This window comes from Myodes glareolus, chromosome 17, assembly GCF_982192425.1.
Source record: "Myodes glareolus chromosome 17, mMyoGla1.1, whole genome shotgun sequence".
NCBI lineage: Eukaryota > Metazoa > Chordata > Mammalia > Rodentia > Cricetidae > Myodes > Myodes glareolus.
The window spans coordinates 50,420,509-50,445,572 of record NC_142042.1 but is presented as its reverse complement, the minus strand read 5'-3'; the positions used below and the strand labels follow the sequence as shown (position 1 = coordinate 50,445,572).

The window sequence follows — 25,064 nt, the reverse complement described above, 5'->3', positions numbered from 1 at the left end:
AGCCCTTGGAATTCTCCTGTGTTTGTTGTAAAAAAGAAATCTGGTAAATGGAGAATGGTGACAGATCTAAGAGCTGTCAACAAGGTAATTCAACCTATGGGTCTGCTACAATCTGGAATTCCTTTGCCTTCTCTATTATCAAGAGGGTGGCCTCTTATAGTTATTGATTTGAAAGATTGTTTTTTCACTATACTTTTGCTAGAAAAGGATAGAGAAAAAATTGCCTTCACAGTGCCTACTTATAATAATTCTCAGCCTACTAGGAGATATCAATGAACTGTCCTCCCACAGGGGACACTCAATAGTCCCACATTGTGACAATATTTTGTTAATAATCCATTGGAAATAATTCGTAAGCAATTTCCCAAGTCCATAATTTATCATTACTTGGATGACATTTTATTATCTGATTCAAATAAAGATACTTTGGAAAGTATGTTTGAAGAAGTAAAGAAAGTCTTGCCTAGGTGGGGATTACAAATTGCCCCTGAAAAGATTCAAAGAGGAGATTCTATTAATTAACTAGGTTACAGAATAGAGTTAGAGAAAATTCGAAAGCAAAAGCCACAAATTAGGAGAGAACGGTTACAGACTATTAATGACTTCCAAAGATTGTTAGGAGACATTTCCAGTCTATGACCAGCTGTTGGGATAACACCTGATCTAATAGTTCATTTAAACAAAACCTTAGATGGTGATAAAGATTTGAATAGTCCCTGAAAATTGACAGTTGAAGCAGAAAAGGAACTGAAAATGATTGAGGAAAAATTACAGGAGGCACATGTGGATAGGGTAAACCCGAATCTTAGTTCCATCCTAGTCATACTGCCTTCCAGAATTTCTCCTACAGGAATTTTAATGCAGAGGGAAGATATTATTTTAGAATGGATATTTATACCTCATAAACCAAGTAAAAAATTAAAAAACTTATGTAGAAAAGGTCTCTGAATTAATTATAAAAGGTAAACTGAGACTTTGTCAACTAGCAGGTATAGACCCAGCAGAAATTATAGTGCCTTTTACTACTGAGGAAATAAGAAAGTTATGGGAAGATAATGAACCATGGCAAAGAGCTTGTGCTAATTTTTGGGGAGAAATTAACAGCAACTATCCCAAAAGTGATAGATTTAACCTCATAAAGAGAATTTCTTGGATTCTCCCGAGAATTGTACGTGATGTTCCAATAACTGGAGCCCAGACATTTTATACCAATGCAAATAAATCAGGGAAAGCAGGTTATAAATCAGAAGAATTGAGTAAGGTGGAACAAAGCCCTTATAATTCTGTCCAGAAGGCAGAATTATATGCCATTCTTATGGTGCTAAGGGATTTTAAAGAACCTCTTAATATAGTTACAGATTCACAATATGCAGAAAGAGTTATCTTGCATATTGAAACTGCTGAAGTCATACCAGATGACACAGAGTTGACTTCATTGTTTATCCAGGTACAGGACATAATTACGAATAGGCTTTGTCCAATGTACATAACACACATCTGGACCCATACTGGTCTGCCTGGCCCTCTAGCACAAGGTAACGCTGAAATTGACCAATTATTGATTGCAAGTGTTCTACAGGCCTCAGAATTTCATTAAAAAAAATCACATCAATAGTAAAGGCTTAAAGAAAGAGTTTTCCATTACATGGCAACAGGCTAAGGACATTATAAAGAGATGTACTACTTGTTCTTTCTATAATCAAACACTGTTGCCTTCAGGGAGTAACCCAAAGGGTACTCAAAGAAATGAAATCTGGTAGAAGGATGTGTTCCGCTTTATGGAATTTGGTAAATTAAAATATGTACACCACACCATAGACATGTATTCAGGTTTTCAATGGGCAACTGCCCTGAGCTCAGAAAAGGGCTGATTCGGTAATCACACATTTATTGGAAGTTATGTCCATCATGGGTATACCTGCACAAATAAAGACAGACAATGGTCCAGCATATGTATCTAAGAAAATGAAATGCTTTTTTGCTTATTATAATATAAAACACATTACAGGTATACCAAATAATCCTACTGGTCAGGCAGTTATAGAAAGATCAAATTGTACTATAAAGGATATGCTGAACAAACAGAAAGGGATGAAAGATACCCCCAGAAATAGATTGCATAATGCTTTATTAACCTTGAATTTTCTTAATGCTAATGAGAAAGGAACAACAGCAGCAGAGAGGCATTGGATAATGGAAAAAACTTCTGAATTAAACCAACATGTTTATTTCAAAGACGTGCTGACCTCTCAATGGAAGCAAGGAGATGTGCTACGCTGGGGAAGGGGTTTTGCTCTTGTTTCCACAGGAGAAGAAAAATTATGAATACCATCAAAATTAATAAAGGTTGGATCTGAAGAGGAGAAACCTCTTGGAAAGGAGAAATGACAGCTCATCTACAATGATGATATTCATACAGGTGGTAAGAAAAACATAGAATGGGGGCAGGGTTCTGTTCTTATCTCCACAGGAAAACACTCATCTTTGAAAAATTCAAGGGACTGGATATTTGAATACTGACAGATGGAAAATAATGGCCCAATAGGGACTATCAAGAAAACTGAATAGGTTCTGTAAGTAAAATTTACTAAATCATATTTCTAAATTTATAGAGCTGGTTTTGGAGTTGGACTCTGGCTCAGTCCCTCTCTAATTCCAAGCCTGTTGTTAAAAGAAAAACCCAGAGCTTCTGGAGTTTCTGTCTCATGTCAAGAGCCATGATATGGGACAGAAAGAAAAATGAGTTTAGAAAACATCTTTACTTTTTATCATATCTTTCTTTTTTTTCAAAGTTTATTAAATTATGAAAGTTTCCATTTCCGCCCCTCCTCCCAACACCCTCCCACTCCCCCCTCCCCCTCCTCCTCCCTCTCCATCCCTAAGAGCAGTCAGGGTTTCCTGCCCTTTGGGAAGTTCAAGTTCCTCCCCCCTCCCTTCAGGTCCAGGAAGGTGAACATCCAAACAGACTGGATCCCAAAAATCCAGTATATGCAGAGGAAACAAGTCCCAGTGTCATTGTCAATGGCTTTTCAGAAAGGCTCTGGGCCAGCCACATTCAGAGAATCCAGTCACATTCAGAAAATCTGGTTGGATCACGTGCTCATTCAGTTCCAGTCCAACTGGCCTTGGTGAACTCTCATTAGATCAGTCCCCTTGTATCAGTGTTCTCTGGACAGAGGAGAGGGTGCCTGAACCGGCCTTGGCCTATAACCATACTGATGAAGATTTTGCTTATCACCATAGATCCTTCATCCGACGATGGATGGTGATACAGACGGAGACCCACATTGGAGCACCGACTGAGCCCCCCATGATCCAAATGAGGAGCAGAAGGAGGAAGAACATGAAAAAAAAAACTCAGGCCCGCAAGGGGTGCGATCACCCACTGATACAAGGGGACTGATTTATCATATCTTTCATACCTTTCATTAAATATATCTATCATGCCCTTCATTGAATATATGTATGTCTCTATATGTCTATATGATTACTGTTTTAGTTTTCCACAATAAAAAATGAGTTTTTCCTGCAGTGACATTTGAAGTTTCCAGGAAGAAGATGGGGCCCCATAACAACTCCACCCGGTTGATATGACGTCAAGATACTGATAGTGCTACTACAAGACCTGTTTTGAGTACCAGCTGCACAAGACGGTTCCAACATGGTTAGCTGAAATGGTGCACATCTTGTACAACATTCTGGCCAGACCTCCACAAAATACTCAAAGACTATTTCCTATTTTAAAAGACATTGATCTTAAAATTTAACCATCATTTTACTTTCACAGGATCCCCCAGAAAGAACTGCCCCCATGACAGCTGGAAGTAATTCTAAAGAACGACATCCCCTCTCCCAGTAAAGTTTGTCCTTGGGTTAGGGACATCATTTAGGGGTTGGTTATAATTACTATACGGTTGAGGGTTGGGGGAGGAATTTTATAAGCCAGGAATCTTAAAAAGGGGGGGGATAATTGGATTATGGAATAATAGATTTGTACTTGTGAGTTATTGTTTTTAGACAAATATATTGGTATCGATTCTTATATATTGATACAAAGTTAAATTCTGTTGACTATTGTATGCATGCATGCTTCTACCTCTGTTTAAAACATTTTTATGTATTGATATATATATATCATATTGATATATGTATATTTACCATATTGCATTGTACACTTCTACCTCTGATTAAGAAACTTATATATTGTTTATGTATTGATATATATATTTACCATATTGCAATGTATACTTGCACATTGTTTATATTTGGAGGTCATATTGTCCTCATTTATTGCACAGTTGTTTATTGTCTCAGTCTTTAAGTTAGATAGGTATTGAGAATTATATAGATCGATAGTCATCTAAGTTTGTCATTTATAATTAGACTAATCAGGTTCTTTAGATACATAGATATTATATTTAGTATAAATAGATAATCTTCAACCTCTTCAAAGAGCTGTAGAAAATGGCCTTTAATCTAACTCAGAGTTCTGTGGTAGTGAGACACAATTGCTCCTGGCAACAACGATCTATTCCCTAGAGAATGTTGAGCACCAAAGACACTCCACCTGGAGCCTTTCTTCTTGCCAGAACTGGCCTTTGGGTAAAGAAATGCCCACACCTCAACTACTGACAGAGTTACAGAATATCCATAAATGGATAAAACAGGACTGTCATATCCTGCCAAGACAGGGTAAGATAGTTTTGAAAAGTTTCTTGCCTTTGAAAATGGTATGTCAGTTACGTCAGGCCTTAGCCAAAGTTGGTTGCTTCAACGCTGCAAACGTGACTTTGGGTGTTTGCCCAGGTAGCCAGTTGTCTCTGTGATTTTTTACATGTTCTGGAAGTTGTTTGATTGCACTTCCTATTTACTCAGGTAACATTATTTCCCTTCTCAGATCTTCAATGGGATTGAAGATTATATAAATATAGTTACTTTCCTCTCATGACTTGGCCAAGTTATTTGTTATACAAGACTTAAGTTAGTTAGAATAGGATATTTGTATTTATTGTATATAATTTTGTAGGTTTGTACTTACTGTATATAATTTCGTAGTAGGCTTAGAACTCTCTTACTTAAACAAAAGGGGGAGATGCTGCGGGAGCTCCTTCCGCTCCTTTAGCCAATAGCCGCTGAGATACCAGCCCATTGGGGAGTGGTCTCTCTCTCTTTAAAAAAGCAGCGGCTGTCCTCCACTCTCTCTCTGGCTTCCGGCTCCGCTTCTGGCTCCTAGACTCCTTTCCTGATCACGCAGAGGGTCTATTGTCTGGGATGATAATTTGTAAGTTGTTTCCCCTTTGAATAAATAATCATTCTATTAATCACAGTTCCAAACTGGTGTGAGATTGTTTGTGACTTACGCCATAAGAGATGATGCATGGACAGTGCAAAGTAGAAGAAGTGGCTTTTTGACCCTTGAACCTGTGACTTTTCCCTGGATTTTAAGCAGGTAGGCTACGCAGGAGAAGAAAGGTATATGCTGCCTGCATTAGGGTCCTTTTTAAAGAGAGGGGCATTATCAGCAGAGTAAAAGGCAGTAAAATCTGGTACGGATGGGAACCCTACATTCTACACCCTATTCTGGCTTCTACTGGATTCAGCATGATCCGCCTCAATTGAGCTCAGTACTCCCTAGGTTCACACAAGGAGGTGGTACATGATGATGTTGGTAGCAGGTGCCTTCCAGACTCCTTGTAGCATTCTAGGGATGTAGCTGTGGATCAGAAACCTCTGCTGGCAGGTCCCAGTGCCTCAATTGTGAGCCCAGCACAGCTCAAGGAGAAAACCATTTCTCAGAGAAAGCAAAGGAAAGTCAGGGAGGGCCTGCAGAAAGAGAGGAGAGAAGATGACAGGGAGGGATTTATGTTTCTGACACACATTTTGCCACAATGGTTACCTGGCCCTGAGACCATGAGCATCTAGTCAGTGATGCTGGGCAGTGTATGTGATTTCTGGAGAGGAGCTGTGTGTGCTGCTGGGGAGATGGGGCCAAAACATAGAGGTTGCTTGAGTGGGCTTGTGCATATGATGTGAACTGGATGGTACCACAAGGTGACCACAGGAACATGGGTGCAGCACAGGATGCAGAATCTTCTGCAGAGAGATTCTGTTTTCCTTCCATATATGGTGGCCTCAGGACTACGGAGGTTGTGCTTCTCTTTTCAGCAAATTAAGGTCTGTAACGTTAGATGCAGTTCACCTAGGTCCAGTTCTCTCACACATCTCTCCTCGGTCAAGGAAACTGCAGGAGATCATTTTAGTTGCACTGGGGGCACAACTAGGGGAGCTGTTGTTTACCCAGTCTACTGCCATGTTCACAGACGCATGGGGAGCTGCTAGTGGGTTGTGCAAGGCAATTCCACTTATGGTCATTGTGCGCCGAGAATATCAACAGTTGCGTGACAAGGTTGCACTCATAAAGTAAAGCCAGTGAATCAAACTCCAAGGTAGTCACTGACAAAACAACTCGGCTAGGACTGGCCAGAAATGGTTCTCTAGACCTGTTGCAAGGAATCCAAAGGCCTGTGGACCTTTGTGCAGTAGTTCTGTGCAGAGATGTTCCTCAGGGACATCAAAGGCTTCTCCAATATACTGCCCTGAAGCACTGGGCTTTGTGCCACTGCAAGCTTCTCAAAGCTCCTTCTTTCTTTCCAGGGAAGCTTTGATTGCAAGCCTGCAGGCCACTACAGCAATTGCAAGCCAATCAGGACGAGAGGGGAGGAGCCTCAGAATCAAATTCAAATTCATGGACTTCTGAACCAGGAGCAGAGAACCACCATATAGCTGTGAACCCAGAGTATTCTGAGAGCCACCCCCTACCTCTGTCAGAGATCCAACAACTCTCTCATTAACCCTGTTCCACAATAGCTGCCAGGTTGCCCTGGGTCTCTTGACACCTTAAATTAAAACTGGGCAAAACCAAGCTTTTATGTCATGGTAGAAGCCAAGAAGGGGCCTGTCTCCTAGAATAACTCTGAGGTCCTAGAGCAGCACCTAGGTACTGGTGGGCTCAATTCATGAATTAGGCACACAAGTGAAGAAGGGCAGATGTCCTTGAGGACACCACCATCCACCTGAGTGGGACCCCATGCCAAGCACTGACTTCCTCAGTAACAGGATGGCAGGAAGGCAGTAACAGGATGGACACAAGGCAAAGGGCAGGCAACTGTGTGCACTTGTGAGGGCTCCAGGCTTTCAAGCCTGAGCCCAGTGTCCCATGCTACAATGGGTACCATGCTCCAATGGGAGAGGAAAAGAGCAACAGGAAACCTTGAACTTCATGACCAAGGTACCCACCATCCAGCTTCAGTTGGCTGCAGCTCCCTTTGTCCTCAACTGGGGCCAATGAGGGTTCAGGGACATCTGCAAACCTCATACAAAGAGGCAGGCTTCACAGGACCCTGTTTGAGACACAAGGACACATCAAAAAAAGACACATTCCATCCTACCTGACTCCTTGCCTTCCAGCCTGGGAAGACTCCAAAGCCAAACTGTCTCCAAGGCATCACCAGGCAACCATTGTGACCTGCCACCAGAGCTCTCATAATCTGTCCTCTCCACATAGATCAAGTACCCACAACACCACCTTCCATGCACTTCAAACACCAGGCACATCACAGGAAACATTTCTCTCCTGTCTCCAAAGTTGCCAAGACCCCCTCTGAATAGAAATTTCTTTATCCTCTGTGGACACCGACATACATGTAGATAGGCCTAGGCTTGAAGGGGACTCATAGCTCTCTCATGAGATTTGAGTAGACAGAAGAGGGCAACCTAGACACCAAGGGAGACATGAGCTATTATCAATTGTCACACTTGGATACCTACAGCACATACTCACTCCTCTCCTGCTAGGTGATATTCCAACATGTTCCCGGTGACCTCACAGGTAACCATCCAAGGGAACGTGTCTGGCCAGAAATGCTGGGCATTGTGTGTGGTTTCTGGAGAGGAAATGTGTGTGCTGGGGGAGGCTGAGACAAAATCGAGAGTTTCCCTGAGATTTTGCACAAGACATGAGCTGTTGGGCATCAGAAAGTTATCACTGGAACCCAGTGTCATCCTTGGATGGAGAATCCCCAGCAGAGAGCATCTCTGATCCTGCTAGGAATGGCAACCTCAGGACCAGGGAGACTGTGTTTCCCATACCCAGAAAACCAAGGGCTGTGTTGCTTGACATGGGCCACCTAGGTCTGGTTTGCTCCCACAACTCTCGTGGTTCTAGGAAACTGCAGGAGCCCATCGTACTTGCACTGGGGGCACTACTGGCTAAGCTTCTGTTTACTGAGCCTGCTTCCATGTTCACAGAAGCACAGGGAAGCTAGTGGAGGGCTGTGCAAAAACATTTGTGCTTGATGGCCATAGTTCACTGAGAATGCCAAACATTGCTTGACACAGGAGCATGCCCTCTGCCCTCTTCAAAGCAAAATTGAAGAAAACCCAGTGTACCACTCTTAAAGATGGCCACCAACCAAACACCTTGGCTAGGATTGGTCAGAGATGGGACTCTAGGCTTGCTGCCACGGAACCAATGGCCTGAAAGCCTTTGTGAGGTGGAGGAGTTCTGTGCAGAGATGGGCTTCAGGCGCCTCAATGGTTTCTCCACAACACTGCATCAAGACAAGGGGCTGTGTGCCACTGCAAGCCCCTGAAAGCTCCTCCATAGTTCCAGGGAAGCTCTGCTTGCAAGCCTGCAGGCCACTACAGCAACTTCACGCCAATCTGGACCAGAGGGAAGGAGCCTCACAATCAAATTCCAAATTTTTCACTTGATAACCAGGAGCTGAGGTCACCACCTAGCTGTGCAGCCAGAGTATTCTGAGAACCATCTCCTACCCCTCTCAGATATCCTGCAACTCTCTCATTTACCCTGTCCCACAGCATGAACACAACTGTTGCCAGGTTGGCCTGATTCTACTGATCCTTTAAATTAAACCTGGGCAAATCCAAGATTCCAGATCATGGCAGCAGCCAGACAAGAAGTGGCCTACCTACTAGTCTGACCCTGAGCTCCTAAGGCAACAAGTAGGGACTGCTGAGCCTAGTACATGAATTAGGGCCTAGTATATGAATAAGAGAGAATGCACAGATGCCACGGAGGAGACCACTACCCACCTGAGTGGGGCACCAGGTCCAGCACTGACTTCCCACATGACAGAAGGCTGCAATGTGATAGGCACAAGGCAAAGTGCAGGTAGCTGTGCGCATTCATGAGGGCTCAAGTTCCACCATCCTCAGCCCTGGGTCCCATCGTCCCATGGAATCCAAACTCCAATCAGAGAGGAGAAGAGCCATGAGAAAACTTGGACTTCATGTCCAAGCTGTCCACCATCCAGCTTCAGGTAAGTGCAGCCACACTTTATCCTCATCTATGGCCAGTGAGGGGCCTGGGACATCTGCGACCCCACAGTAAGAGGCAGTTCTTTCAGGACCCTGTTGTAGGCTCAAAGACACATCAAAAGAAGACACATCCCATCTACCTCCTTGTCTACCAGCCTTGGGAAGGCTCCCAAGCCTAACAGATTCCTTGGCATTGCCAGGCAACCATTGTGAGCTGCATTCAGTTCTGTCACAATCTGTCCTCTCCCCACAGACATCCATCCCCCACACCACCACCTTCAACCCACAGCAAACACCAGGCACCTCTCAGGAATCATTTCTCTCCTGTCTCCAAAATCAGCAAGACCACTCGGACATGGACATTTCTTTATTCTCTGTGGACACACAGGTACATGTAGACAGGCTTATGCATTGAAGGGAATCATAGTTCTCTTAAAAGATTTAAGTAGGAGGACAGACAACCTAGACAACAAGGGAGATATGAGCTTTCTAACTTGTTACACTGGAATACCTACCTGCATACACTCAACCTTGTCTTCCTTGGTGACATCCAAAGAAGTTCCATGTGTGCCCACAGGCAACTGTCCATGGGCCTTCATATTCCCACCCAGAAGCCCAGATACATGGAACAGAAACCCGTGTCCACAGAAAGAGTGCATTTGCCCACTAACCTGTATGGAGAAACACTAACAAACATTAATAAACACCCAGCACCCCACACACTATGGTCCATGATGCCTATCTGTGCCCTATGCACTGCCATACAGTTTGTGAAACAGGCAAGGGGCTGCAGAATGAAACACACAAAGACTCATAGACAGAGAGAGACACAGGTCATCCTTGAAACAACAATGCCCCAAGAAAGCCCCCTTTACTGTGTTCAGGGGCAGCATATATAGAGATAGCCACACCCTAGTTAAATGCATCAGAAACCCACTCTCCTGCCATCAGGAATTCCTGAGGGTTTCATGCTCAGAAAAGCTGTAAGCACTCAGATCAGGGAAAGCAAGTTGTTTCAGGATCTGGGAGTTCACCACTCCCAACAATTCACACCCCCCTTTTAAATATAATTAGAAAAAAGAGGAGCAACTAACCATATGCAAATCCCACAAGAAATACAACTGCTGTCATAAGCTGGAAAATGCCCTAGTGAACATGCTCATTTTACGGTCATCATGAATGATATTAAATGTGACAAGACAGTCACAACAGCCTTCTGATGAATGACAAGTTTAGCTGCCACGAAGGAGGCCATAGCAATGACAATAATGTGCTTGTAGTGATCCCAAAGTTTCCACGATGGCTTGGCAGTTCCTCCTGCCTCTATCTCCTTCAGCAAATCCTACCAGTTTCGGTTACCAGAACCAGCCTAGGCAGCAGCCAGGCTCAGAGACCTCAACACCTACTATGTGGGTTTCTCGGGTGCTGCAGGAAAGTGTAGTGTTTGCTCTGCAGACTCTTGCTTATGCAGAGCCTGGAACCACCACCACATTCTCTTTGCCACAGTGCTGCCTTCTCGGGCAGTTCAGTGAGGTCTGTGCAGTTCCACCTTGTCTCGGCTCCAGCACTTGCTGTCACATTTGCTGATACTTCTGACACCACCCTGGCATTCCCCAGGCTGGGCACCAACTTGGCCAAGGTGACATGCCTTCTGCCACAGCTGCCTAGCAAAGCTCTGCTTGAGCTGCCATCTAGCCCCTGCTGAAGTCCAAACTGGTGCATGGAGTGGAGTGAAACTGGGGAAAGCAGGTTTGCTGCTTCGGAACCACTAAAAGGTACACACATTAACAATTTTTTAGGGAATTGGGGCATCATCAGCCTGTCTGGCTACTTCATGCTGAATAGGGGCACTGCATTCTTGGGGTATTTTTACTGCAACTTTTCAGGGCATCTTGGTGAATCAAAGGACATAAATGTGGAATAAATCCTCAGGTTCTCATCCTCTGTGAAGATTAAAGCAGAACCTCTCTGCCAGGCAGGAAGTATAGGTGGGTCAACCAGACAGGAAGTAGAGGTGGGGTGATGAGAACAGGAATATTCTGGAAAGCAGGAAGCTCCCTCTGCCATTCCTACCCAGACCACTGAGGAAGCAACATGTGAGCTGACAGCTGAAAAAGGTATTGAGCCACATGTCTAACATAGACAAGAATTATGGGTTACTGTAAGATGTAAGGATTAGTTAATAAGAAGACTGAGCTAATGGGCCAATCAGTTTATAATCTTATGGAGTCCTGTGTGTCATTTTCTTTGGGGCTTGCCGGCTTTTGGGTACTGGGTAGGACAGATACCCCAACAAGCTGGCCCTCATGTTACAGATGCCTCTTACAAAATCTTTTTAAATTGGGCTTGTCTGTCTTATACCATCTGTCTCAAATGGCTAATTTCCCTATGTACTAAGTCTTGAGCTTACCATTATTTGGGAACTAGAAAATTTTTGCCACTGTGAAGACAAATGGACTTGCATATGTCCATGGGTTTTGGGGCTCCGCGCTCTTCTTGCCTTCTTCTTAGTGGCCAATGTCTCACTATGCTGCTGGAAACACTGGCCCCTCCCCCACTCACTTAAGCCCACACTACTAACTGGCTCTTGTGGAGCAACATTCTCCTCATTCCTCTCCTTCCTTGTCTAACCCTCCTTTCTTAATCCAGAGCTTAAAGGTCAACTTTCACTTTACCCACCTTTTCCTCCCCCTCCTACCTCATCTCTCCAACCTTGGACATCCTCTGTTAACTGTGCTAGCCCCTCCCAATCCTCTCCATTCTCCTTCCATATCATATCCCACTATAGCCCCACCCTTCTCTGCCCACTCCAGGAGGTAGTGAGAGCTAATGGCATTATGAAAGTTCATGTTCCTTTTTCTCTTCCAGATAAAAAGTGGCTAGGTTCTTTTTCCACTAACCCTTCTGCTTATATCAAAGAGACTTTTATTTGTCCTAGACCTATGATCTTACCTGGCCGGACTATTACATAATAGAAGCTTCTATTATCACTTCTGATGAGCAAAGTTGAATTCAAATAGTAGGTAGGCATTATGCAAACCAGACCCATTTGATAGACAATACAGTCCCCGTGGGAGAAGTGATTGTTCCAGCCACAGAACAAAAGTGGGACTATCAACCTGGCCAAAGTGGCCAACAGACGTGGAACATCATTGTCTGTTGTCTCCTTCAGAGTATGGAAATGGTTTCAGAAAATGTAGTTAATTTTGGCAAACTCCAAGAGATTACACAGCTAGCAGATTAAAATCCAGCCTTTTTTTTAAAATCGGTTACTAGAAACCATAATATACCAGGCTAGGTCCAGCTTCCCCAGCAGGAGTCACAGTCTTGGCTACCCATTTTATTTCTCAGGCAGCACCAGATATTAGGAAAAGTTAAGGAAGTTTGTGGGGGTACACACACCCCTATGCAGGAATTGATGAAAATGTCCTGTAAAGGTTTTAATGATCAAGAGGAATCTGCTGAGTATTTCTGACAGACAAAGTTACAGCAGGCATCAGTTCTTCTATGGTTAGTCATCTCCTCTCTCTAAGATACATCATGGATATAGTTGTTCTCTGTATCCAACATAATGTACCTGGCAACCAAATCTTGAGTCCAGTAGGTGGCACTGTCTAAGTGGTTCTTTCTTCTAAGCCAGCTTCTTTCTCATATCCATGTTCCTACAAATAGATTTGAAGTGCTCCTAGTCAGGTAATATCCAACTACACTAACCTCATTGATCACCCTCATCTGAGTTCCACAGCTGCCTGTCCACTGACATCTTCAATTCCTTTACAATAGTAGTCCTGGAGGCTGTCTTCTCAGGACTCTCTGTCCCAATCCCTGTGACCCGTGCTCTCAGAAATGATTCTTGTGACAGTTTACCCTACCTTTCTTTTTAATTTTAAGTCCAGTCTGAATATGCCCCTTATCCCATTGGGGGAGGAATGAGATCTTTCACTCCCCACTGCTCATAGAGTAGTTGTTCTCATTTTATTTTATCAGGACTCCACAATCTTGCCTCAACTAAGGTTTTTTGGCTTTGCCTTCTTCTAATCCTTTATCATAAGTTACTCATCTTAAAATATTTGTCCGCAAAGCACTGTCTTCTTCACACTTTTGTTGGGGATATCTAGAAAGAGAATATTCTCTTCCATGTTCACTTCTTATCACTTTTGAGTGTCCACCTCAGTTGGTTTTTAACATAACTTTCCTAATCACATCAGCTGGAAGTGACCGCCACCCTTGTTTCGGCTTCTCTGGGATTTTGTTAGTGCCATGCAGATGTTTCAGTGTTTCTTTTTGTGGATCAGTTGAAGGTATAAAGCATGGATCCAGTAATAGGACCATATGAATGGAGACTCACAACTACCCAATTGTTTAGGTTCAAATTTCCTAATACCTATTAGGTGTGGAAATTGGAAAGATTCCTTAACCTCAGGTTTTGAATTTGTAAAATGAAATGCAAGTGCTTGCTCTGCAGGACACTTTATTAAATAAAATTTTGTGAACACTGAAGAGTATAATAACAGCACAAAAAAGTATTATATAATATTTTTCTATGTGCTTTGTCTTCTGCAAAACTAAAGCTCTTTAAGAATATCACTCAAAGAGCCTACTGTGTTAGTGTAATATCACCATAGAACCTTCATCCAGCAAGTGATGGAAACAGAGGCAAATACTCGCACTGGAGCACTGGACTGAGCTCCCAAAGTCCAGTTGAAGAGTGGGAGGAGTAAAAATATGAGCAAAGAGGTCAAGACCATGATAGGGACACCCACCAAAACAGTTTACCTGAGCTAATGGGAGCTCACCAACTCCAGCCAGACAGGAAAGGAAACAGCATAGGTCCAAATTAGTCCCTCTGAATATGGGTGACAGTTGTATGTCTGGGACAGACTGCCAGACCACTGATAGTGGCACCAGGATTTATCCCTATTGCTTCTACTGAGTTTTTGGGAACCCATTCTCTCTGGATGGATATGTTGTTCAGCATATATATAGTAGGGAGGCTCTTGGACCTTCCCCAAAGCAATGTGCCTTACCCTCTCTGAGGAGTGAAGAGGGTGGGAAGAGGGGATAAGTGGAGGGAATGGGAGGAGGGGAAAGAGTGAGAACTGGGATTGGTATGTAAAATGAAAAAAGATAGTTTATTTTCCTTTTTAAAAACTAATAATTTTTATATGAAAAAGAAAATCAGGACTGCAAGGGATGCGATCACCCACTGATACAAGGGGACGGATCTAATGAGAGTTTACCAAGGCCAGTTGGACTGGGATTGAACAAGGACGTGATCCAACCAGATTCTCTGAATGTGGCCAGATTCTCTGAATGTGGCTGGCCCGGAGTCTTTCTGAAAAACCATTGACAATGACACTGGGACTTGTTTCCTCTGCATATATTGGATTTTGGGGATCCAGTCTGTTTGGACACTCACCTTCCTGGACCTGGAGGGAGGGGGCAGGAACTTGAACTTCCCACAGGGCAGGAAACCCTGACTGCTCTTAGGGATGGAGAGAGAGGAGGAGAGGGAGTGGGGGAGTGGGAGGGTGTTGGGATGAGGGGCAGAAATGGAAACTTTTATAATTTAATAAAATTACTTTCTTAAAAAAAATATATACCCAAATATCTATCGTTTATAAACCTCCTGAGAATAAGAAGACAAAATAATATGTCCCACATGACCCTTGACAAAGAGCTTTGGATAAGGTGCGGATGTAGAAATATTGACACAATTCTAAATCTGTATCACAAAATTTCCTGAATGCTTTCAAGTTATTTCTCAGTTGTTAGGCCTTAAGATGGTAGTTAGCCATATTCATCCAGGGATCTATTCTATAGACAACACATTTGAGAGCACCTCAGATTTCAAAGCTAATTCATTTTAAAGCAACCTGCAGTATCTATAACACTTTAACGCTTTAAAGTAGAAAAATAAATATATTTGTACAACAAATTAACTGTAGTTGAATTGAAGAATTGTTGCATATGTTTTAGACCAACATTGAATTTGGAGAAATAACAGAATTTGAATTAACTTACTGACAAAGTCTCATAAAGTATGTAATTTTGTTTTTTCCTTATGAAAGATACACATAAAATAATAAATTTCCCAATAACTATAAAAAAACAAAAAAAACAAAACAAACAAACAAAAAAACTAATAATAATTTTTAAAAAGGTTGTTCCAAAGAATTATTGACAGGATGCTGAGTAAATGCCCCTGAAGAAGGAAAGTTCTTAGGCACCAAATGTAAAAATTATATGTGGATGATTTCAGGAAGAAAAAATATTCTAAAGTAGATAGAACATAATGATTTTTAATCTGTTTTCTTATAAGGATATGCTTTGGTGTAAGGCATAAAAGAGAATCTATTTAATTAAATATGATAGTATTATCTAAAAAGATGCTTACCAGTTCTGTAAAGTGCCAAAAATGTATTAGGGAATAGGTAATAACTATAATGATGGCCTCTACCCTATTTTATGAGGCGTTCTGTTGTTTTGCCTATTTAAGCGAGAAAGGGTCAATGATGAGAGTCTCAGAAAGCCTGCCCCTTAATGGAAGAGAGGTACTGAATTACCTATTAGCAAATAAACATCCGGGTATATACTTTCCACTTGGTAACCTGAGTTGCAAATGGTACAAAAAGCCAGTCAACTTTGTGGGAACCTAGTCTGTTTAGATGCTCACCTTCCTAGATCTGGATGGAGGGTGGAAGACCTTGGACTTCCCACAGGGCAGGAAAGCCTGACTGCTCTTAGGACTGGAGAGGGAGGGGAAGGAGGAGGGAGGCAGTGGGAGGGAAATGGGAGGAGAGGAGGTGGAAATTTCAAATAAATAACTAAATAAATAGCCAGTCAAGATTTCTGGAAGAGTACTGAAGGCAATTGTGGCCATGCTCATTCCCCTCACAGCTGAGCTTGTATTCGTAGACACAGCCTCATTCTCTGGTTTCCTTTTCTCTCAGGCTCTGAAGCTACAATGGTGTTATCACACACTACTTCATGTCTTGTCATTTTTCTTTCATTATTTTGATTTTTCTCTCATGATACGAATCAGTGTTTCTCTTGTCGTCGTAACTTTAAGGGCTGTGGTAATATTTCCTTCTTCACTGGTATCGCAAGCACAGTCTAGTCATTCATTTTCTCCTCCCATCCTGATGCACCACCTGATTTTAGTTGGTGTTACATTTACACACTATCTGATACTAAAACCATCTCTTTCCAGATTGAAAGTCAATAGAAATTTAGGACTGCACATGTTGTTATTTTTCTGCTGGTTTCAGATTTATTTCCTATTTATTCTCTTTAGCCCTGCGGAGTTGTTGATGGCATAAAAGGTGTAACTCTTAGATATTCAATCACTCAGATTTAGTTTCTATAGATTTCACTTAGTACAAAGTCATATTCAAGATTTTATTTGTTCTAAATCTGAACACAGACCCAAAAAGAGAAATATGGTATGTACTCACTCATAGGTGGATCCTAACCATAAACAGAGGACATTGAGCCTATAGTTCATGATCCTAGAGAAGCTAAATAAGAAGGTGAACTCAAAGAAAAACATATATTTTTTCCTCCTGGATATTGAAAGTTGACAAGATCATCAGGTAAAAGTTAGGAGCAGGGGGTGGGGGTGGATGGCGGGAAGGGAAAATGGGGAGAGAGAAGGGAGAAGGGGAGGATTGGGGAGAGCTTGGGGGAATGGGATAATTGAGATGGAGGAAGGGTGTATATGGGAGCAGGGAAGAAGTTATCCTAATCAAGGGAGCCATTTTAGGGTTGGCTAGAGTCTTGGCTCTAGAGGGGTTCCCAGGTGTCCAAGGGGATTTCCCCAACTAATTCCGTGGGCAGCAGAGGAGAGGGTGCCTGAACTGGCCTTATCCTATGGCCACTCTGATGAATATCTTGCATATCACCATAGAACCTTCATCTGGCGATGGATGGAGATAGAGACAGAGACCCACACTGGAGCACTGGACTGAGCTCTCAAGGTCCAAATGAGGAGCAGAAGGAGTAAGAAAGTCAGGACCATGAGGGGTGCGTCCACCCACTGAGACAATGGGGCTGATCTAATGGGAGCTCACCAAGGCCAACTGGACTGGGACTGATGGAGCATGTGATCAAACAGGACTCTCTGAATGTGGCTGACAATGAAGGCTGACTGAGAAACCAAGGACAATGGCACTGGGATTTGATTCTACTGCATGGACTGGCCTTGTGGGAGCCTAGTCTGTTTTAATGCTCACCTTCCTAGACCTGGATGGAGTGGGGAGGACCTTGGATTTCCCACAGGACAGGGAGCCCTGACTGCTGGTAGGACTGGAGATGGAGGGGTAGAAAGAGTTGGGGGAGTGAGAGGGAATTGGGAAGAGGGGAGGAAGTGGAAATTTTTAATAACTAAATAAATAATTTTAAAAAGATATTATTTGTTCTAAATCTGTAGATTACAAACGTAGTTAAATTTAGAACCTTTTGTCATGAAATGTTGAAATTATTTTGTAAAGCAATCAAAGAAGTTAGGGCTTGGTTATATAGACAGTAACACAAAGTCTTCATCACAGCACTCTAAAGGGTAATACAGATAATAACTCCAGCTTAAGGCCACCCTGGTCTACAAAATGAGATGCTGTCTCAAAAAAGAAAAAAGTTCTCTTGCAGACACCAAGGGATAGTGGGAGTTTTGTGTCATAATTTCTCTAATGTGGCAGAAATGTTTCCAAGCTACTTTCAAGAAACTCTAAAGGTACAGGGATGGTGAAATTTGAGGTTTAAAGGATTGTTTATTTTTTGGCATGCTTGGCTCAGACCTCCTCTAAGATATAACGAATACTTGTGTGCCGAAAAGAGGGAATTTGCAGTAATTGTAGTTAGTAGTATTTCATATATAATAACAACTATTAGAAAGGCAGAAGAGAAGAACTATGGCTATTTTTCTCTAGTTGAAGAGTAGATTAAAGGTTTTTTTCACAAAACTAAAAAAGGCCACCATGGTACGGTTGCAAATTTTTATCTATATCTTGTTACAATCTATAGCAAGAAGGATGGCCCACTGTGTTTTGAAGTTAACTCCTAGCGAATTCAGACAGCTTTTCAAAATAATGTATATTCTTTCCTTTTAGGTCTGACCTATCTACAAAGTGGTCAGCTGGGTAAGTCAAATATTTTAGTTATTGTTAACATAACATTTTTCAATAGCAAACCTCAAATCACCATAAATTATTTCAATGGAGCTGTCTGCTTAATAAATATTGTTATTAAATTATACTCTTTTCAAAAATATATTAAAGATAAACCATATTAGAGCAAGAGATGAGTTTCTCTTGGTGGAGAGAGGGAAGCAGACCTTCTGGGCTTACCTGTCATTGTTAGTCTATAGTGTGACCTCATGAAAGTTGAACACTGACAACTGCCGAGCTTCATGCAATGCTATTCTTAGAATGCCTATAAGCTCATATAAGCACCAAATTATCTCTCCTACTTAAAAGTAACAAATTCAACAGTCAGTGACAGGTTCTGAAGCAGAAATTTCTGAATTCATCTGTAAACATGCTCATATCAGTCACCTCTACCAAGAGACCAGACATTGGAGGTGCAGTGAAAGAAACAGTCAAAGCCAAACTGTAAGCACATGTCACTGTTTTCTGCATCTGATCACCATTTTTCTTAATCCTGGCCAATTCAGGTCCAGCCTAACAACTAATGTACAACTTCACCAATTGGGCCAAGTATCAGCCTGATGTGAGAAGTATGACACCTGGCGATGTTGACCCCTGCCTGTGTACTTACATAATCTATGCCTATTCTGAAATAACAAAAAAAAAGCAAATCACCATGATAAATAGTAAGAATTCAAATAACTACCAAACTTTTAATGACTTGCAAAGCAAGTAAGAGAAGGAGGATGTCTAGTTTTGTAACTTTTGACTCACTATATAACATATATCAATGCTTCAGGTAATGCCTTTCGTTTCTATTTTTATTGACATAGGTTGCATATATTACTGTGAACAGCACGTTTTGAGTTATTATACATTGTAGAATGATTCCTGACCTTATTGCCGTGTTCATTACCTCACACACTTATCTTTTTGCAAATGATATCTATTCTGTTGCCAAGTTCCAAAATATTATGCACTTTTATAAACTAATGGCACCACATTGTACAGGGGTGATCTCTTTCTAAAAGACAATTTCTTAAAGTATTTCAAGGGCACAAGGCCTGAGGAATATCTTGTGTGGCTTCTGCCTATTTTCTGGGAAGGGAAAAACAAGACATATTAATAAATAAGATTTTCTTAACCCCTTACATTTTTCATTGTAAGCCTAACCTTTAATGACTAACTCATTAGGGATGACTGAGTGAAAGAAAACACGGGGGAGCAAAAGATGAGGAGAAAACTGGAGGAGAGAGAGAGAAAAAAACTTCAGTCAGGTTGTAATATATGAGAGAAGATTTTTTAAAAAATATTTTATTGAGTGCAGAAGAACTTGGGGACTGTTTGAAGAAAGTGCATGATGAGCTAAGAAAGCTTGTTGTTCAAAATAACAAGAAAAATTGGGATAGTTAGACTTAAAAATAACAAATAAATGAAATACTAAGATACTATAGCTGAAAAGACTAGTGATTGAAAAGGAAGGCCAGCTTTCCTTTTCTAATGAAAGAGAGAAAGGGAGTGAATCGAGAGAAGAGAAGACGCAGGGTGGGGGGGTAACTGGGATGGGTAGAGAGAGGGGAAACTGTAATCAAGATATAGTATATGAGAAAAAATCTGTTTTCAGTAAAAAGGAAAAAAGAAAAAGGGGAAAAAAGGAAGATCAGGAGAACCGCAGTAATATATATCACTATTCTTTAGGAGTCCTGCTAAAGTGCTTGGAAGCAGAAATTGAGCAGGAGAGCATTTTTATTCCAATGTGTTGAGATTACTACGGCCTTATCCGACAGTCTTTCATCTCCCTCAGTTCAGAGCCATGATCTCCACTCCTAGGAGCCATCAGACTTTTACTAACTCAGTCATCACATTCCTGCACCAGTATAACTTTGGTGGACTGAGCCTCTACTTGTTGCACCCTGGATCATGGGATTAGTATTTCTTCACTGCCCTGATACAGATGGAAAAAGCAAGAATAGTCTTGTAGTCTAAAAAGATTCAAATTCCAGTCTTTCCTTTAAGAATTGAGTGATTGCAGAATAAAACTAAAGAAGAATTTAGAATTGCATTCTAAAGATTCTTGGAGAGCTATAGAGCATTCATTCAACAACAAGCTATATGCCAGACATTGTTTTACAGGCTGTACTAACAATTATAATTTATTTCATCTTCACATTATGACATAGGTATCATACACATTATAATGCTTATTTTATAGAAAAGCAACAAAGATTCTGAAATGATGTTGATGGCTAGTGTCATCAACACGTGTTTCCTATTTACAGTACTTCAGCAACTGTACAATCTTGTCCTTGGTTACTAATACATGCTTTGTGAGAAATAATTACTATAGGTTACAAATAAAAATAAAAGCTTCTCAACTTTAAAGAACAATATGAGCTTGCCATATGGTACTGACATCATGAGCAATAGAAGATAGCAACTAAGGGAAATAGAATGGAATGATTAAAGTCAAGAATTATTGTTAAATTTTAGACTTACTTCTTTCTTAGATAGATTCTTCTCTATCTTGATCCATACACCAAATCAGCAGCTAGCTTTGGAATGACTTCGATATGAAATAACCAGTTAGGTTAATGTCAATTTTTTTTTTGTTGGACAGTACTAATTATCAGAAACAGTTCCTGCATTTATAGGTGAAACATACCTCCATGGAAATTTCTAACATCCATACACTGATTCTAATTCTGTCAGTTGAATTAGCAGAAAATAAAATGACACATATTTTTTATGCATTCAGTATTTGAAGATATATATAACTCTCTGTTTTTCTTCATTAGTCACTATTGAGCATTCTCCTTGATTGCCGTTTGGAAACCCAAGTAGTGCCACTATATGATATAATTTCAATATTCAAACAAAATTAGAGGCACAAAAATTACAGGTAGATTAATATCTGGTACATCCTTTTATTGCCTCCTCCCCATTGATCAGCTAAACATTTCAATGGATACACGTTAGCTCTATGAAATAATCTACCAATGATTAAATTACAGCTATTTCCAATGGCAAAAGATAAATTCAAGGATATGTGGCTTCATTGTGTAAAGATGAAGGAAAACCTAATAGTCATCTGGGATATTGATTCTGATTCTGAATGGTTATCATTTGTGGGAATTTATAAGATTTATTGATACTACCCATACTACGATATTATTGTGATATTGGTATAACTAAAGTAAGATAAAATATACTAAAGCACCTTTTGTGTAATTATATACTACCTAAGGAGCTAAAATCAACTGTAAATACACTATAGTGTGTCCTATTATTCTCTCGGAAGTGTGAGAAGCTTTTGGTCAGGATGCAATCAGGAATAATCTGTCCAAATTGATGATCACTGCAACAGGAGCCACTTTGTCTCCATCATCCAGACTGACTATGAGCTCTTCTGTCAGAGTGACTGAAGCACCTTAATATAGAACTCCTGAAGGAGTATGGGTGGAATACACTTACTCTTGGCATTTCTTGAAGCTCTATAATTTTTTTTCAGGATTTGGGTAGAGTGTATTTTGCCTACATATGTGTGAGACATGAATAAAACAGAAATGTTTTGAAGACCTCTCCCCTCCCCCAGGACCCTTGGCTACATCCAGATCATGACCTATGATATCCATGACTATTGGGATGATTGCACCAGAGAAAAAGTCCTCTCTTCACATTCCCAACTGACAGCAATACCCAGCTAACAGTGTTAAGACCCTACACTTACATTAATACACACCAGGGACAACATAAACTGTGTAGGAATTCTGGCACAAAGTAAACAAAAGTTAAGCAAATGTAGTCTTAAGTATTGCTTGTATCTCATTAACTATTACTTTATTTGAATGTTTTGAATAAAACTAAAGTATGTATAGTTAACATGATACAGTTTACCTTTGAGGACAGGGAACCAGCAGAGCCAAGCACAGAGGATCATCTTCTTGGAGCCCATAGCCAACGTGTTGTTACTTTAGGATTACATCATGAATTACTGGAAGGACAATAGAGCTGCAGCTGAGAATGTCATTAGATTCACAGAAGATGAACAAGACTTCATCCCAAAAGACCCACTGAAGACAATGGCCCTACTATTGGCTGAGGTCCACCAGGATACTACATGGCTAAATGAATAATCTGCGCCTACTATGAGGTCAATGGATTGGCTTTATTTGAACATCATACACAGAGCTGTACAGTGCCCTAGGGGTCAAAATATGTTGAATCTTATGTTCAGTATGCCTTCTACCTACTTACTCTAAACAGTGTCACACCAGGTATCTAAAATGTTTACATAGTATGAGTATCTATCTTTTATTTTGTCTGTGAGACTCTAGAACTTGTTGCATCCTCACTATGAGCCACCATACCTATAGTTCTCTTCACCTCTAGGAGGTGCCATTGCCTCATCAAGCTCACCAGTCTACTCTGCTGTGTGTTTCAGGTTGCATTACCTCTGCTGTCCAGAGGGCGCTAGTAATGACTCTTTCAGAAAATAGAAGCAGTCATGAAAACAGGACCTCTGAGTCAGTGGGTCCGTCATCACTGAGTGAACGAATGGATGAATGAATGAATGAATGAATGAAATTTATGCCCTGGCAATGCTGAAGCAATTATGGGCAGCCTTTATTGACTTTCATTGTCTACGTTGATGAGGATGACTACCAGGTCCCTTCCTCAAGAGGGCACCAGATCTCATTACAGATGGTTGTGATCCACCGTGAGGTTGCTGGGAATTGAACTGATCTTGGGAAGAGCAGGCAATGCTCTTAACCTCTGAGCCATCCCCAGGGTAAATAATAGAAGTGCCTTCCAGTACCTGAATGGAGTCACATGTTGACAGAAATGCCAGGGAAACTATTTTTTGAACACCAGCTTGTAATTGCTATACCTCTACCTGATCTGTGACCTGTCCTCAGGGCTCTTAACAGTCTCTTATTCCTGGCAAAAGTCATCTTGCTTCTACCTAAAGATCTAAAATAAAATTAGTAGGCAGAACATGAGTGTCTTTGGTTTCTGCAATCTCTGTGGAAACCTTTTCTCAATGTATAAGTAACAGCTGTGCATGAGGGGAGTGGGGCAGAAGAGAGTGTGTGCAGAAATGGTGGAGCCAGCTACCTCACCATCTTCTGTAGGACTGGGCCTATTTTCATGACTTCTGAGACTGTAAATAGGAAATGTTCACATGTTTGGTGAGTTGATCAGGATGAGGGCATTTATAAGACAAGTGACTAGCCTAGACCATTCTCTGGAAGGCACTGCACTGACTCCATATCAATGTTCATCACTGAAGGAAGTCAGCACAGGAGTGCTGAATCCTGAAGGAAGACCATTCTCTGGAAGGCACTGCACTGACTCCATATCAATGTTCATCACTGAAGGAAGTCAGCACAGGAACCAGACACCTGGAGGCAGGAACTGATACAGAGGTCATGAAGGGATGCTGCTTACTTGTCTTCTCCTCATGCCTTGTTCAGTTTGCTTTTCTTATAGAACCCAGAACCACCATCCCAGGGATAGTATGACCCACAATGGGCTGGTCCTTCTCCCATCACTCCCTAATTAAAATACCTTGCATGCTTGCCTACAACCTGATCTGACAGGGAAATTTCCTCTTCTCAGATAACTTTAGCTTGTGTCAAGTTGTCATAAAACCATTCAGCACAGGGGTTACATATATGTTATCCCTGAATGTTGAGTAAGGGGTGTTCATTTGCTAGAATTGTCGTTTGTTATTCTATATAAGGTCTTATATAGTCCTGTCCACCAATTTTATGTAAACTAGGCTGGCCTCAAACTTTTGACTTTCTTGCCTTCATATCCTAAATGCTGGGATCACAGATTTGAACTAGCACATCTAGGTCAGAGTTTTACAAATTCTTTTACTAATGTATTACACATACTTGAAAGTATATCAGTCAAAATGAAAAGATTGACAAAGTACACAGGAACATGGTGCAAAAAATGGAACCTCACTATCACGCCGAAACTTCCCCATATAGCCTCTTCCTGTTCCATCCAACATGCCCTGCACAGCTCCTAGCTCCTAGATTATATTTTTATATTACTTATTTTTAATTTTACACAGTTGCATCAAGTACAGAGGATGCAAGGGATGGCTTTGTAGATGGCACCAACATTTTCTACGGTTTTCAAATAATGGAGTTGGACCATTTAAAAACTCCTTTAAAAACTCCTTTTAAAAACTGACCCATAGATCCCGGATGCGACCAATATTGCATCCAGACCTGTAAATCTGACAGCGAGGTTTGGCCAAAACACTCATTGCATATTGAGAGCTATCAATACTTATAAAAGGTTTTTGTCTCAGATAGAAGTATGTATTATAACATTTTATAAAGGATATTGACATCTTATGATTCTGCGATTTACACAAAGTAAAAATAGTGTGATACCAGAATTTTTAACAACTGCTAGCAATTAATTTAGTTAAAATACTTGACAGAAACTCCAAGGACTGTCCCGTCCAAAAATTTTACAATGAACTTACTGAAGTCTGGGGTTCCCCCAGATTCCCATCAACGTCAAGTACAGTCTTCTGGGAAGAGATGTTTTGAGGTATCC

At 41.2% G+C, this 25,064-nt stretch overlaps 2 long non-coding RNA genes across 4 annotated transcripts in view; one reads left to right on the top strand and one right to left on the bottom strand.

The window, feature by feature from the left end:
• LOC125406429 (uncharacterized) overlaps positions 1-25,064 on the bottom strand; it is a 53,134-nt gene that overhangs the window by 19,965 nt on the left and 8,105 nt on the right. For 2 of the 3 annotated variants that reach the window (XR_015735342.1, XR_015735340.1), the window contains exon 3: positions 22,377-22,473. This is a non-coding gene — a long non-coding RNA (uncharacterized LOC125406429). Of the gene's footprint in view, positions 1-20,976; positions 21,046-22,376; positions 22,474-25,064 lie in introns of those variants that run through there. The other variant, XR_015735341.1, reaches the window with a different exon arrangement.
• Positions 9,617-22,917, top strand: LOC148119388 (uncharacterized). Its single transcript, XR_015735343.1, has 3 exons — positions 9,617-9,727; positions 18,447-18,476; positions 22,389-22,917. It is a non-coding gene; the product is annotated as an uncharacterized LOC148119388 (long non-coding RNA).